The sequence below is a fragment of the Pleurodeles waltl genome, chromosome 7 (assembly GCF_031143425.1).
Source record: "Pleurodeles waltl isolate 20211129_DDA chromosome 7, aPleWal1.hap1.20221129, whole genome shotgun sequence".
Taxonomy (NCBI): domain Eukaryota; kingdom Metazoa; phylum Chordata; class Amphibia; order Caudata; family Salamandridae; genus Pleurodeles; species Pleurodeles waltl.
Window position 1 is genome coordinate 653213023 of NC_090446.1, and position 15550 is coordinate 653228572.

Genomic DNA, 15550 nt, shown 5'->3' on the forward strand with positions numbered 1-15550 from the left:
CCGAGTGACTCCTCCTTTTGTCTCCATTGCGCATGGGCGTCGACTCCATCCTCGATTGTTTTTTTTCCGCCATCGGGTTCGGACGTGTTCCTGTCGCTCCGAGTTTCGGAACAGAAAAAAATAGTTAATTTCGGAAGATTTTCGTCGGTATTGTTGCGTTCGGGATCGGCATACCTACATTCAACACCGCATCGAAGATCGAAGAGCTCCGGTGCCCTTCGGGGTAATTTTTCGATCCTCCGTCGGGGCCTGGCCGGCCCGACCGCGTGCTGAAGAACGCCGATGGAACGGACCCCGTTCCGTTTCTGCCCCAAATGCCACAATAAATACCCCTACACAGACCAACACTTGGTCTGCAACCTGTGCCTGTCACCTGAGCACAGCGAAGACACCTGCGAGGCCTGTCGTGCGTTCCGGTCCAGAAAAACACTCCGAGACCGTCGAGCCAGAAGACTTCAAATGGCGTCCGCACCGACAGCCCGACGGGAGTTCGAGGAACAGGAAGAGGAAGGTACCTTCTCGATCCAAGACTCAGACTCCGAAGGATTCGACGATACACAAACCGTGAGTAAGACGTCGAAAACCACACAAAGAAACATTTACAAGGCCCAGGGGACGCCACTGCCACCAGGCCATGGCTCCACCCATAAATTCGGTGACCGACCGTCGGCACCGAAAAAGGCCAAAACAGTGCCGAGATCGTCCGACTCTGGTCGAGACACCGGCACGCAGCCTTCTCGGGACCGAGAAAGTGCTGGAGACAAGCCTCGACACCGAGATGCCGGTGTGGACACGGCTCGACGCCGAGACAGCGGCACCGAAACAGATCGACGCCGAGAGGTTTCGGCCCCGAAAAGGAAAAAAGTCACCTCGGAGCCGAAAAAACACGCAGACACAGTTTCGACGCCGAAACAAACTGCAAGCGACCCAGCTTCAGGCTCTTATACAGAAGAGCACTCGCTAACCTCCCAAATGCAGAAGCATAGGTTTGAGGAAGAGCTACAAGCAACGGATGCGGACCATACGCAAAAGCGTATCTTCATTCAGCAGGGGACAGGAAAAATAAGCACCCTTCCCCCCATTAGGAGAAAGAGAAGGTTGGAGTTCCAGACGGAACAAGCACCACAACCAAAAGTGGTGAAAAGAGTTACACCACCACCCTCTCCTCCGCCCGTGATTAACGTTTCACCAGCACAAACGCCATCACACTCCCCAGCTCACACCACCATGAGCCAGGGTGACCAAGACCAGGACGCATGGGACCTATACGACGCCCCAGTGTCAGATAACAGCCCAGAGGCATACCCTACAAAACCATCTCCACCAGAAGACAGCACCGCGTACTCTCAGGTGGTGGCTAGAGCAGCACAATTTCACAACGTAAGCCTCCACTCAGAACAGGTCGAGGATGATTTCCTGTTCAACACACTCTCCTCCACCCACAGCTCCTACCAAAGCCTGCCTATGCTCCCTGGTATGCTCCGGCACGCAAAAGACATATTTAAGGACCCGGTCAAAAGTAGGGCAATCACACCAAGGGTGGAAAAAAAGTATAAGCCGCCTCCTACAGACCCGGCTTTCATCACAACACAGCTGCCACCAGACTCTGTTGTTGTAGGAGCAGCTAGGAAAAGGGCCAACTCTCACACATCTGGAGATGCACCACCCCCAGATAAAGAAAGCCGCAAGTTTGATGCAGCTGGTAAAAGAGTCGCAGCACAAGCTGCAAACCAGTGGCGCATCGCGAACTCCCAGGCACTACTTGCGCGCTATGACAGAGCCCACTGGGACGAGATGCAACATCTCATTGAACATCTGCCCAAAGACTTCCAAAATAGGGCAAAACAAGTGGTTGAGGAGGGACAGGCCATCTCCAACAACCAGATCCGCTCCTCCATGGACGCTGCAGATACAGCTGCACGGACAATTAATACATCTGTAACTATCAGAAGGCATGCATGGCTCCGAACGTCTGGATTTAAACCAGAGATTCAACAAGCAGTTCTCAATATGCCTTTTAATGAAAAAGAACTGTTCGGTCCAGAAGTGGACACAGCGATTGAGAAACTCAAAAAAGATACGGACACTGCCAAAGCCATGGGCGCACTCTACTCCCCGCAGAGCAGAGGGAATTACAGCTCATTCCGTAAACCGCCCTTTCGAGGGGGGTTTCGGGGTCAAAGCACACAAGCCAGCACCTCACAAGCCACACCGTCCAGTTACCAAGGACAGTATAGAGGAGGTTTTCGTGGACAATATAGAGGAGGGCAATTCCCTAGAAATAGAGGAAGATTCCAAAGCCCCAAAACCCCTACTACTAAACAGTGACTCACATGTCACTCACCCCCTCCACACAACACCAGTGGGGGGACGAATAGGTCATTATTACAGAGCATGGGAGAAAATCACTACAGACACTTGGGTTCTAGCAATTATCCAACATGGTTACTGCATAGAATTTCTACAGTTCCCTCCAAACATACCACCAAAAGCACAAAATTTAACAACACACCATTCCAATCTCCTAGAGATAGAAGTGCAGGCACTATTGCAAAAGAATGCAATCGAATTAGTGCCAAACACACAAATAAACACAGGAGTTTACTCACTGTACTTTCTGATACCAAAGAAGGACAAAACACTGAGACCAATCCTAGACCTCAGAGTAGTCAACACTTTCATCAAATCAGACCACTTCCACATGGTCACACTACAAGAAGTATTGCCATTGCTAAAGCTGCACGACTACATGGCAACTTTAGACCTCAAGGATGCTTATTTCCATATACCAATTCACCCATCGCACAGGAAATACCTAAGGTTTGTATTCAAAGGAATACATTACCAATTCAAGGTACTGCCTTTCGGATTAACAACCGCACCAAGAGTCTTTACCAAATGTCTAGCGGTAGTCGCTGCACACATCAGAAGGCAGCAAATACATGTGTTCCCATATCTAGACGACTGGCTAATCAAGGCCCATTCGTTAATAGAGTGCTCAAATCACACAAATCATATCATACAAACCCTCTTCAAACTAGGGTTCACCGTCAATTTCACAAAATCCAAGATTCGGCCACGCAAGGTACAACAATACCTGGGAGCCATAATAGACACATCAAAGGGAGTAGCCACTCCAAGTCCACAAAGAATTCAAAATTTCAACACCATCATACAACGCATGTATCCAACACAAAAGATACAAACAAAGATGGTATTACAACTCCTAGGCATGATGTCATCATGCATAGCCATTGTCCCAAACGCAAGACTGCACATGAGGCCCTTACAACAATGCCTAGCATCACAGTGGTCTCAAGCACAGGGTCACCTTCTAGATCTGGTGTTAATAGACCGCCAAACTTACCTCTCGCTTCTGTGGTGGAACAACATAAATTTAAACAAGGGGCGGCCTTTTCAAGACCCAGTGCCACAATACGTAATAACAACAGATGCTTCCATGACAGGGTGGGGAGCACACCTCGATCAACACAGCATACAAGGACAATGGAACGTACATCAAACAAAACTGCATATCAATCACCTAGAACTTCTTGCAGTTTTTCAAGCACTAAAAGCTTTCCAACCAATAATAGTTCACAAATACATTCTCGTCAAAACAGACAACATGACAACAATGTATTATCTAAACAAGCAGGGAGGGACGCACTCCACGCAGTTAAGCATGTTAGCACAAAAAATTTGGCATTGGGCAATTCACAACCAAATTCGCCTAATTGCACAGTTTATACCAGGGATACAAAATCAACTCGCAGACAATCTCTCTCGAGATCACCAACAGGTCCACGAATGGGAAATTCACCCCCAAATACTGAACACTTATTTCAAACTCTGGGGAACACCTCAGATAGACTTGTTTGCGACAAGGGAGAACGCAAAATGCCAAAACTTCGCATCCAGATACCCACACAAACAATCCCAAGGCAATGCCCTATGGATGAACTGGTCAGGGATATTTGCTTACGCTTTTCCTCCTCTCCCTCTCCTTCCTTACCTGGTAAACAAACTCAGTCAAAGCAAACTCAAACTCATATTGATAGCACCAACTTGGGCAAGGCAACCCTGGTACACAACGCTGCTAGACCTATCAGTGGTACCCTGCATCAAATTGCCCAACAGGCCAGATCTGTTGACACAGCACAACCAAAAGATCAGACACCCAGATCCAGCATCGCTGAATCTAGCAATCTGGCTCCTGAAATCCTAGAATTCGGGCACTTACAACTTACCCAAGAATGTATGGAAGTCATAAAACAAGCAAGAAGGCCATCCACCAGGCACTGCTATGCAAGTAAATGGAAGAGGTTTGTTTGCTACTGCCATATTAATCAAATACAACCATTACACACAACTCCAGAACATGTAGTGGGTTACTTGCTTCACTTACAAAAATCTAACCTAGCTTTCTCTTCCATTAAGATTCACCTTGCAGCAATATCTGCATACCTGCAGACTACCTATTCAACTTCCCTATATAAAATACCAGTCATTAAAGCATTCATGGAGGGCCTTAGGAGAATTATACCACCAAGAACACTACCTGTTCCTTCATGGAACCTAAATGTTGTCCTAACTAGACTTATGGGTCCACCTTTTGAACCCATGCACTCCTGCGACATACAGTTCCTAACCTGGAAGGTGGCATTTCTCATCGCCATTACTTCCCTGAGAAGAGTAAGCGAGATTCAGGCGTTTACTATACAGGAACCTTTTATACAACTACACAAAAATAAAGTCGTCCTAAGGACCAATCCTAAATTTTTGCCAAAGGTTATTTCACCGTTCCATCTAAATCAAACAGTGGAACTTCCGGTGTTCTTTCCACAGCCAGATACCGTAGCTGAAAGGGCACTACATACATTAGATGTCAAAAGAGCATTAATGTATTACATTGACAGAACAAAGAACATCAGAAAGACTAAACAACTCTTTATTGCATTTCAAAAACCTCATGCAGGAAACCCAATTTCAAAACAAGGTATAGCCAGATGGATAGTTAAATGCATCCAAATCTGCTACCTTAAAGCTAAACGACAGCTGCCCATTACACCAAGGGCACACTCAACCAGAAAAAAAGGTGCTACCATGGCCTTTCTAGGAAACATCCCAATGCAAGAAATATGTAAGGCAGCCACATGGTCTACGCCTCACACATTCACCAAGCACTACTGTGTAGACGTGTTATCCGCACAACAAGCCACAGTAGGTCAAGCTGTACTAAGGACATTATTTCAGACTACTTCCACTCCTACAGGCTGATCCACCGCTTTTGGGGAAATAACTGCTTACTAGTCTATTGCAGAACATGCGTATCTACAGCGACAGATGCCATCGAACTGAAAATGTCACTTACCCAGTGTACATCTGTTCGTGGCATCAGTCGCAGTAGATTCGCATGTGCCCACCCGCCTCCCCGGGAGCCTGTAGCAGTTTGGAAGTTACCTTCAATTATTTATATATGTATCATCTCAACCTTAAATAAGTGCATACTTAGTCACTCCATTGCATGGGCACTATTACTACAATTCAACTCCTACCTCACCCTCTGCGGGGAAAAACAATCGAGGATGGAGTCGACGCCCATGCGCAATGGAGACAAAAGGAGGAGTCACTCGGTCCCGTGACTCGAAAGACTTCTTCGAAGAAAAACAACTTGTAACACTCCGGCCCAACACCAGATGGCGAGCTATTGCAGAACATGCGAATCTACTGCGACTGATGCCACGAACAGATGTACACTGGGTAAGTGACATTTTCATTCTGGAACCTTTTCAGTGCCTCACACTGTTCTATAGATGGCTACAAAATGAATCGGGCTTTTCCCTGTGTCCGAAAATTGTGAATTTGTCATTAGAGTCGAAAAACGTATAGTATTTTACTTCTTCTCAACAGGGTATTTTCTTACAATCCTATTTTTTCCGATGATCACCAACTTGGTCTTATTTTACTTGTTCACAAGACACCACTATCTGGATTCTGATGCATGGAATGAGACTTGATTAAGTAGGGTGGTCTGCAGTATTTTCTGGTCTGTATGAATGCTTCTCTAGTCCTCATATATCCCTGTACTTCTTTGTGACTACTTCTAGGGGAATCAGTCCTGGTGAGTTTTATATGTGGGGAGGAAAATTTATTAGAACAGGTTGCCTTCAAACACTCCTTTTCTAATGAATACTTCAAATCCCTGCAGGTTCCGCACCACCCTGCCATCTATGTGGCTACTAATTCGTCTGTAATGCTTTTCTTCTCATGTACTTAGATCTGGGCTCTGCTTGGTTATCATAGAAGAAGTATAATGATGCAAAAGTGACATCACTGATTGATGCCCACTAAGTAAGTCACACCAGTGTTGGTGAAGTTCCTTCGGTCTTCTGCAAAATGCCTATACCGGCACAGCAGGTAACCTTACGAACAGGTGATCTGAAATAGACCCATGCAATAAACGTGTCAGTATAACATTCAAATATACTAACTTCTACAGCCACTAATGTTCCTGGTACACAATATTACCATAATCTTTCTAAAGGGACCAAGTGATCTGGATTTTTGCCTCTCTCATGTATGGCAATGAAAGATGTTGTGCTGGGCAGAATGTGCTGTCACAGAAATTCAGTTGGTGCATGGTTGTCGGTTCATTTATGTGACTTTGTCCTATTCTCCATTGCTCTGGCAGGTGTTGTCTTGATTGGAAATCAATTGTTCTGCTGCTGTCAGTGATTCAGAATTTTAAAATGCTTTGTTCTAGACCTAAAATATATTTCTTTAGTGCTGTTCCTTTTTTCCTGTGAAGTATTTGAGTTCCAAAACTACAATAAAGCTAACATTTCAAACAATAAAAATCGAAAACCTAATCAGATAAATAGTTATATTTAATAAACAAAATGACAAATTCCAGTAAGGTGAAGCAGAGATATGAATTTTTAAAGTTTTAAGTAGAAATATGCCAAAAAGCACAAAGCACTTATGATGGTCAGTGGTCACTGTAAACCTGGACCTAGGCACAAATTATGGCTGACCTTGATGGAGCATGGTTTGAATAAACCAACCAGATTCATCCTGGTCAAAGGTTTTACCTTCTGACTTTTAGGCCCCAGTCCACCACATGAGTGCACTTCTAAAGCTCCTCAGGCAAGGCACTTGGAGACTGTCAAGCAGAGGCCAGCAGCAGGGTGCAGTTCAGGTTTAGTTGCCACTGGTCTGCTAGGTATTTTCAGGAAAAGGAGTCTTTCAGCTGCTTGTCTACCTGTAACAACACAGGTCAACCAACCGACCCCTAGAGTCCACTTCTTTGTACTGGGTATGAGAGGGAGCATGCCCAGCCCTCTTCTGATCTGTCGCAGGTCCAGAAAGGGTTCTGAAGTGGATGCCTGAAGGTGCCACATTTATGCCTGCTAGTGGGTGACTCGTAGGCATAGCCTAACCAAAGTATTCACTAGTTCCTGCTTGCCCTATTGCAAACAGGCTCATAATGCCATGGGTCAGGGCATTTTCAAGATGGTGAAAGTCTTCAACCATACCAAACTTGGCTTTGAGGACTAGCTGTGTGTGTGTGGCGAGTGTACTATTGTAATTCCAATGTCCCCCCCGCATCAAGCATGTAAATCCAGTTTGAAGCAGATACCTTACCCACAACAATTCCGAATACAGAAGTCTGGTAGGATAAGCAGAGTTCTTCAGCAACCTTACAGGGGATCCTCAAGAATTGCCTTGGCATCCTGTTCTCTCCCTTTTAAGTTTGCCCCAAGAGTTACATGTGACACAGCAGACCTGCCAAGCAGACATTGACACCGTGCTTTGAAAAGGAGGCCCAGAGTACCCACACTGCATATTCTGTGGAGTCCAGGGGAATCATATCTGCCCGTTTTAGCCAGTCTGTTGTTTGTTCCTGTAAGGCATTCAACACCTAGAAGGGCTGAGCCCACACATAGCTCTCTGAATTGACTGAGAGCTAACAGAGGATTATGCTAATTAGCCTTCTGATAGTTCAGGCAGGTAAAGGGTAACTTTCTGAAAGTTAAGTTTCCTAAATATGTATTCAAGATTAGACTTCACTATTAAATTGGATGTTCAATAGCTATTTAAAATAGTTGTTTTAGTTATTTGTTTTGCTAGGCCCATTTCCCAGATACAGTATTAGTATTTTGATCTGTACTCTGATTTACACATACGTGAGGCTTGCCACAGAGATAATAGCACTTTGGCCCTTGTTACTGTTGGGACATGCTAACATTAATTTTCTACAGGCCCCACTTTTAAGTACAATGCATCTTGCCTTGTGGCCTAAATGGCCTACATTAGGGTGACATACTAATATTTAAAAGTGATATTTTTACCTGTTAGAGGGCTATCTGAACAAGCTGCACTGCAGTTTTATAGTACAACAGCCAGGCTACACATGGTAGGCTTGAAGTCATGTTTTCACTGTCAATATAGTGGATGGCATGTTGGGTGTTGCAGTCCACTACGGGCAAGTAGCGTCCGGGCCCACTGTGCTCTTTCTACACTGTATACTAGGGAGTTATATGCAAGTTAAATGTGTCAGTTGTGAATAAGCTAGTTCGACCCGTTTTAAAGGGGGAGCGCAAGTACTTTTACTCTTGGTGAGCAGAGATAAAGTGCACAGAGTTCTAAAGCCAGCAAAAATATTGGTCCTGCAAAAGGTGAAATATCCGTGGTGGCCGCAACGCAGAAATGCGGATTTCCTACAGTTAGGCTATCGCACAAATGTCCTGGATGGGCAACTGTCCATAATGACTTGGAGGGATGTAGTCTACCCAATTCAAATTCCAACAATCACTGCTACAGAGGTAGATTTATCATTCAGAGATGTGGTTTGTCCTCATGGGACTCTTTGCATTGTGACTGACATGACGTAACATCACAGAGTTATGGGCAACTAAGCAAGCAAGTTAACAAGGAGAAACAAGAGGGAAACGATCCACTGTTCAGTAGAGATAAAAGTCGACTTTTACCCATGAGCATTTATAAATAACGTTTCTGCCTGTTTTCTTTGTATATTGATCTTGCTGCCTGCGTATAGGACACATTCGGGTGTACGCACATCTCATGAAGAACCATACATAATTATTGATCAGCAACAGCAAATAACAGGCGCATTTTTCACAGAGCGAGTTCTGAATTACATCAATTGGACACCTAGGACTGGCTGTTCCTTAGGTCTTCGTTTATACGTTCTTTATGCTGCTCTCTCCGAACAGTTTACGGATATTCTACGCAGCCACGATGCTCATATCGTTGGTCCTTCCTCTGATTTCTTAAGTGTGCCTTTAGCCATCATCGATGTATCTCCTGCTGTTCTCTGGGACAGTGCACCTGTGATGGATATTGAATAAATGCATGGTTGGAACTGGCCTAGCCAACTTGCCAAGGTTTTGAGGGCGGGGGTCGTTTGCTCACATTGTCAACTTTCTGTAGAAGCCATCCCGACCCTTATGTGCCATGGCACAAAATAGTGGTGTAGTTTTTATTTTGAATCGGACAGGGGTGGGTGCCCCAAATAAAAAAAAAAACGTTCTTGAGAATATTTCAGTCAGTCTATAAACGGTCGCTTTACTGCTAAATGCATCTGCACACTCGACCCTCCTGTCCTCTTATTCAGCTGAAGTCGCGCACAGGAAGCATTAAGTCGGGTTAAGGTCAAATCCCACCCTATTTATAGGCTCAGGCAAAGGTGACCGTGCCTCGTAGAGGGAACAAACGAGTCTGACATTTTCGACAGCTTGTCACGACATCCGCAAAAGTGTGTTTAAGTCTGTCATCTTATTTTGAATTCGGTTTTTGGAATGGAAACGTAGCAAGGGTTCAGAGTTTGAGTTCATGGTTGAAAAAAAAAAACACGTCGGTTGAAATTGTTATTTTAACGTAAGATGACAGGGAGCATTGGTAAAAGGGAACATCTAACAGGATGGATGCAGTTATCTCGTGCTTTAGAGCAGCCCATTGCATTTTTGTTAAAGTTTCTTTCGTTTCCCTGGATTGTTGCATAATTTATTGTTTAGGGCACAGTATATGTTCCCTCCTGTGTCTTTCCTCAGTGTTCTGAAATGGTCTTAGAGCAACTTAAGCATAATGCAACCAGTTGACCTGGCAACATGTTCAGTCATCCCTTTGCTGTTCCTTATTTCTCCTTCCCTGTTCTACTACTACTCTATTGTAGTGTTTTAAAGCAGCATGAGGGTAGTATTAAATAGCACTAGACAGTCAGGTGATTGGAATTAACTTAACCCAGTTCCTCTGTCAGAGCATGGGTAATGTGTTGAAAGTAGCAGAATGATTTTTTTTTATTTTTTTATCTTGCCATTCCTACTAAACAATTTCGAACTGTGCGTTTTGCTCATTTTTTCAGATTCTGGTTTAATTCCCCCAGTTAATGTTAGACACAAGACGAAACCCAATAAAATGGATGGTTCTGTTTTGAAGATTTGTGGTTGTTGCCATATCTCAAACTACCCGGAGGGCAATGTTGGTAGATAGAACCATTTTACTGGAAATTTGCTTCTGCATATTCCTACTGTCACCCTTATCCCCCGGGTACAAAACTGGACCTTGAATTTGTTTGGTAGTAACATGGTTACACTGGCTTGATGAGACTGAGCAATATCATCCAATGGAGACGGAAAACAGGAAATTATTTTGGATCCTCCCCTGACCAAAAGGCTCTGCAGTCTGTGTGCTGTAATGCACCTCAAGACCATGACGGGTCTCACAATGATAGTAGGTCTCGCAAAACTGAATCAAAGGTCGTAAACCCCCCCCACCCCCACACTAGTTAAATCTCCACCCAGAGGTGGTCATTGGAGTGATGCCACAGACACCAAAATAAGCACCAGTTCTCATCCACATTGCTCAAGAAAAAGCTGAGGGGGTCCAGAAAAAAGTTGTATTCGTCCAAGTTGTTATCAGTCCATTAGCCCATCAGACAGCTGAGTTTTCCTCCCTTTGGCTATTTTCTGAAACTGAATTGAGGCTTTTCAAATGACAATGAGTATTTTTAACCAGAAACTCCTAGCACACCTCCTTCAGTTACCATGTGTCCTTTCGCACTGTCAATTTAAGTCAACACTGTTAGTTTTCCTCAGCTGCTCCAGCTTCTGTTCCTGCAGCTACTTCATCACTTCCTTTCTGCATCCCTGTTTCTGAATCACTGGCCTCAATTGTGCCACTGCTAATGATGGTGGCTTCAGTTTGCAGAACCTCTGATGCTGTTCTCCGCGCTGATCCAAGTTGCTTGGACATCTTAGATAGACATTATACCCTAGACAGCTTGCAAATGCTCTGCTGAGTGCTTAAGAGAAAATGAAATCACTACCATACCAAGTATCACTAGAGGTAAGAATGGGTTTCAAGTTCTTTTCGGGTCAGATTCCGATGCTTTGTAATTTTATGGTTATATTCCCAAGTAGGTAAATAACGGTGAGACTTGACATCCTTCTGCCGGTGCTGTGTATAAATACTCCTTTAATGATGGACCTTCAGATTGCTAACAAACTTCCTACCTTGCCAGAGAGTAAATTGCCCTCTTGCGAGGTAATTTTATCAACAGATAAGGCCCAATTCAAAATTGCACTAAGTCATTCAGTCCAATTTATTTACTGATATACTTTCAGGCAAACATATGTCTGAGGCACTTTTGACTTAGCAGCACTGAATTAACCATGGTAGAATCATTGTTCAGCCCCTGGTCTTGCGCCTTATCAGAGACAGCCCTCCTAGCTGCTAGTATGTGGCTGGAGCACATGCGGAAAAAATTGTATGCCCAACGTAAGTATGGCTTTGATGTTGAAAAACAATTGATGCAAACCACAGACAGTCTTGTATTCGATAGCTGCTGTTGTGGAAATATGGAAATAGGTTGCTGGGCTTGGACGAGATTCACTCACTTTTTATAGAATGACCAAGCACATTTGTTGTACATGCCCTTTGATACGGTGTACAACTTTGGAAAAAAGTTGAGGTCACTTAAGTGCTTTCAGATTAGCAATGCTGTGTCTTCGGTATAGAGACTGGAATCCCAGGATATACTGTTCCACCACCATTATTGAAAATTTTGGGGGTATGCCCACTGGGCACGCCCTCCACATCAACGGACCCAGAAACAGCATTATTTTCACCAGGCCACTTCCTCCTTGTCCTCTATCCCCAGTGCAGCAAAACCACTCTGAGCAGGTTGTTTTGCAGATTCCAGTCTCCCAGTCATGGGCTGAGTGGTGCACATTTGTCAGCGATGCAAAGTCATAACTTGGGACCAAGGTCCTTCAACTCAGTCCCTTGGGTTATCATCTCCAATTTTTGCCGTTAGTCCCCCAAAGTAGTTATGAAGGCCATGGCAGTGGTGGAGGTTCACCGTCACTACCATGGGATCCACCTTTACACTTAATTGGAAGGTGAGATGGTGAAGCCTCCTCCCCTGAACTTGGTGAAAATGCACCTAGAAATTACAGATATCCTTCTAGAAGAGCTAAAGTTGAATTAAAAATGCACCAATCGTCCCTGCTCCAGAGCCTGGAGTTAACTGGAGAGGGCCTTGATGTTCAGCCAGTGACTGCAGTCCCGTTACTAAGCAGATTTCTAAACTTCTGCCAGATGGTACTGGCTTTCCGTCTTACCACACCGCAGATGGCTAGGTTGGTCTTTTCATTGTTGGTCCTGTTGACTTCTTACATATTACGCATCCTTCAGAAACAACTGAGGATGCACAGGCTGCAGTCAGTGTTGACGCAGCAGTGGAACCAGTTTTTGTGATCCTGAAGGATCCCAATCACCTGCCTTTAACTTTGAATCAGACTGCTATATGGTGGGCTTGTCTCCTTGGAGATGGTGAGTAGGAAGTCTTTCTCTCCTCCCCATCCCCAGAGGACAGCCAACAGATGACTGAAAACTGTTGCCTCCCTATAGGTTTTGGCGCCTACCTAGAGGACATGAATTTTGGTGTGAGAGTCACTTACATATTAGCATAATTGAACTGAGGACTAAGGGCCTGATTACGACTTTGGCCGAGGGGATTACTCCGTCCCAAATGTGACGGATATTCCACCTGCCGTATTATGACTTCCATAGGATATAATGGACTCGTAATTCGGCGGTTGGGATATCCGTCATATTTGGGACTGAGTAGTCCCCTCCGCCAAAGTCACAATCAGGCTGTATATGCCTGGACATGAATGTTGGCGTGACCCTCCTTTGCATATTAACATGCTGGAACTGAGGGCTTATATGCTCGGCGTGGAGTGGGATTTGTAATCCATTTGGCATGTCGCTCTTACAGCTCCTCTCTGGCACTGTTGAGCCTAAATCTCTACACTCAACACATTAAACCTTTGTGTACCTTTTAGCCTCAGTGGAACATTACCAGTACTGCTCTTTGCATGGGGGGGACAAGGAGTTACGGAGCAGCTCTGCTTAGAGTGCAAGGGTCCTGGGCACCCCCTAACTATCAGGTTGTCCTTTTCTTGAACACTTTTCTTGAACACTAATTAAACGTAGCTTAATCAGTTTCAGTTTATTTATTTAATGAAATCTTGCCGTGACCAAATGAAATAATAGGGATTGCTTTTTCGCTCCTAATGCTTCTCTAGTACAGGTCAGCCCTACAGTCTGAAGATATTCATAGGCAAATAGCTGCACTGAACCAAACATAAACTAGCATCATAATTGCTGGAACCATCATGTAGATAAAACTGCCCCAAAGCATCCAACAGGCTACTCGTTTGCCACCTCACAGACACATCCAGATCAAGGTACACTCACGTAGTGCCCTTCAACGACAGTACAATTTACACTTGACTGCAGGCACAATCATGTGCACAACGTGACTCCAATTCAAGTAGTTGATGTGTTACCTAGTGTGTGCTTTTTGTCTAACTTCAAGTATATATTAAAGCTGCACAGAATGTCATTTTACAAATACTGCAGAACTACTGCTTATATCCCAGACAAGGCACAGCCTGCCTTCTGTTCTTTTTAGTTGGGTACACTGCGTTGCTTGTTGGGAAATCTCAGACACTCAATAACCCTAACAGTGTTGATTAGGACAGTGGTTACCAACCTTTTTACTTCCGTGGACCCCCACTTCATCAATACTGGAACCCGGGGACCCCCACTGAATCATTATTGGAATGCGGGGACCCCCCACTCAGTTATTATGTAAAGCAGGGGACCTAATCTGTTGAAATTATTAAATTTTCTAAGGCTTCCGGACCCCCATGGGTCCCCGGACCACAGGTTGGGAACCACTGGATTAGGATACACCCCTGCAATTTTGCCAGAAGGCCAGAAAAGCATTACTGCCCTGCAAAGAGTTGTTGATCGTGCACCTCTTGTTTGATTAAGTAAAGCTTTGCAACCATGTTGTCTGTGAAGATTTGCATAATGTCCCCTGAGTGGGAAGATCTTCATATATGCCAAGGAATCTGCCAAAGTGAATGCCTTCTAGAAGAACATATTAGTTATCTTTAGGAATGTCCTTAATGAAGGATGTCACAGCTCCCACATATTTCTTGTTGCCTTTCGACTGCCACTCTAGACAATGGCTTTCTATTTGCAGTTTTTCACTGGCCTCATTATTGCATCTTTAGCTTCGCAGGGTGCAGAGAAACAGGCTGAAACACACGTTAATGGCACGGTATGTAGGATATCTGATGTCTCTTCTAAACTCCATGGACATCAGTGTTAAGTTCCATCTGGCGCCAGTGAAAAGATTCAGCTATCTGTCTGGTGCCCAAGGATGACATTCATACAAGGAATCAGAAGCTCTGATATCCGTAGAATGAATGTTACTGAAGAAAATTAATTTATTCTTTTGTAACAGCTGAGCAGTTGAGTTTGAAAGTTGGTAGAGCTTTCACGAGTTAAACCTTTTGATGGGGCTCAGCTCAGGTTTGAGAGAGGAGAAGTTGTATTAATCTCATTCTGTTATTAATTTCGCTATTTTATGATGTGGTCACATCATTGGACATACCTCTAGTCTCCCACAACGCTGCCCTCTTCAACTACAGCTGACCGGCAGATTGTTTGACCCTAGAAGAATGAAAAATGTAGGTATGCTAACAGATTAGTTTTCTCTACTTGAGTCCTGTTGCTGGGCTGGAGAGAGCCTGCACAGGCTCCCAGTCTGCCTGGGAGCACCCTTGCTGGGCGCTCCCAGCCAATCCTGATGCTGCTCTGAGCGTCAAGATTGGGGTAGGGCAGGCTGGGAGCCCGTGCCTGCAGCATCCAGCGACAGAGAGGAGTGGAGGGCTGTGAGGAAAGGTAAGTGGTTTATGTTTTTTATTACATTAAATGTTTGTTCCCACGCACCACCCCTCCCCTCCCCTTCAGCATCCCCCTACTGCTCACCTTCACGTCTGTTTCTTCAAACTGAAGTTTACCACGTTAGAACCCACCCCTGAATTGTGTGAGCTATTAGATAGATAGGCTCTAATGTAGAGTTAAAAATGCCATGGCAATATGCTCTATAACTACAGCAAAATTTATCGGAGACTGTTCTTTCCTTCGATGACTTACCCAGGCA

At 44.7% G+C, this 15550-nt stretch overlaps 1 protein-coding gene across 2 annotated transcripts in view; it reads left to right on the forward strand.

The window, feature by feature from the left end:
- The window catches only part of CPEB4 (cytoplasmic polyadenylation element binding protein 4), a 281089-nt gene that overhangs the window by 220486 nt on the left and 45053 nt on the right, over positions 1–15550 (forward strand). The window lies entirely within an intron of this gene.